The following is a 1,939-nucleotide window of genomic DNA, read 5'->3' as shown; positions in this document are numbered from 1 at the left end:
GGTTGTGTGGCACGGGGGGGCTGCCCCCCCTGGCAGCGTGGTAGTGACGGAGCCTCCAGGTCAGCGGCAGCGCTGTGTGCAGACTCTAGGCCCCCCCCCCGCGTATAGTTGAATTTGCGCAAGTTAAATGTGCGTAAGATGCGACTGACCTGTAGTATGGGAGGGAGTTTGGAGCAAGATGACTTCCCCAGAAACAGAATGATTGGAACTGGTGTTAATGGTGAATGTCAAAACCCAGAGTTTGAGAGACTTCAGGGATGCGGTGGAGGGTGAGGGGTGGCAATCACAGTGATGGATTTGGCTTAACTTCAGGATTGCTGAGGAAGGTGGAAATTGAAAGACAGATGTTTGTCTTCTTTGGGTTCAAAGCAGATACCATATGCAAAATGAGGGCATCATGAGCTTCCTAGAGGACTCTGACCTAAACCCAGAGTATGCTCAAATGTTGAGAAAACTGGGGCAAAGAAATGTGTATTATTATTTATTATTATTATATAATTATTTATTATTATAAATAATAATATAATTATTTATTATTATAAATAATAATATAATTATTTATTACAATAAAGAGTCAATATTAATACAGTTAACCAAGTATTAAATTATTGAAATAAGTTTTTTGTGTCCTGCAAATGCTGTTCAGTAGCAAGATTTGCAGTTTTCTTGTGTGCCTGCCTCCTTCACCCCACTACCACTACCGCTATACACTTGCTGTTCAGTGATGACAAACAGTGAAATGAAGATTGTTGTTGGCTTTAAAACCAGTAAAAATGCTACAGAGTGAGCACAGTATTGAAAAGAGCTCTGGGAAAATTGAAGACTTCATTTACAAACTCAATTCATCTGATGGTGGACAAACATTGAAAAGCCTTGAAATTGTCTGGAAACAGAATAGGAGGGAAAGTGGGTTATCCAAAAATGATGCAATTGCAAACCAATATCTGGACCTCTACTAGTGTCAAAAGAATACAGAGAAAAACAATAATGCAATGAGGGAGATGAACTTTAAAGCAACTACAGGATGGCTAAAAAATTTCAAGGCAAACCATGGCATCCACAGTTGCATCCCCATGAGCATGAATGTTCATTTCCCCAGGGACGGACAGCAGCAGCACATATTTGTTTCCCTGGGGACAAATATGTGCCACTGCTAGTTGTCCTAGGGCAGGGCAGGGCAGATTGTCCCGGTTGGGGTAGTGGAGGATGAGGCCAGCACTTGGGCTGGACCCAGCAGCCTTACCTGGGGCTCTGGGGGCCTTCCGGGGCTGCAGCGGTGGCGATCCAGGTGCACAGAGCCTGGCTGCCAGCCGGAGAATTGACTTTGGCCAGCCAGGTTCTAGTTTTGGGCAGCACACGCTGCAACTATGTGCACTGTACCACTTTTTTTGGCTGTGGGATTTTTTTTTTTTACACCTGAATCTCCCTGTGTCAAAAAAACACTGCCATGCTGCAAATGAGCAGCATGGCAAATGTGTGCATGTGTGGCGCTTGTGGTTTGCAGCACCACAGACAGGTTTGCGGTACTGCAAACCACACGTGAGTACTCGTGGATACACCCTAAGAGCCTAAATAGACAGTGAAACCTTTCTGGCTGACTGAGCTGCCACCAGTATGTTTAAAACTTTTCCTGATATTTTGGAAGCCAAAACTTAACACTTGATAATGGTGCTGTAATGCTGATGAAACTGTGCTTAAGTGGAAACCTACCTCACAGAATTAACTGCATCTCAACATTAAGGCCAGAGACAAACGATGAACACCCCACTGTGCTGGCATGTTCAATGGATTTCATGGACATTAGGGCTGGAAGGGACCTTGTGAGATCATCGGGTCCAGCCCCCTGCCCAAGGGGCAGGAAGTCGGCTGGGGTCAGATCACCCCAGCAAGATAAGCATCCAAGCATTTCTTAAAGGTATCCAGAGTACCTTCTGGGGAA

The sequence above is a fragment of the Alligator sinensis genome, unplaced genomic scaffold (genome assembly GCF_000455745.1).
Source record: "Alligator sinensis unplaced genomic scaffold, ASM45574v1 scaffold702_1, whole genome shotgun sequence".
Lineage (NCBI taxonomy): Eukaryota > Metazoa > Chordata > Crocodylia > Alligatoridae > Alligator > Alligator sinensis.
Note: the sequence above shows the minus strand (reverse complement) of the source record.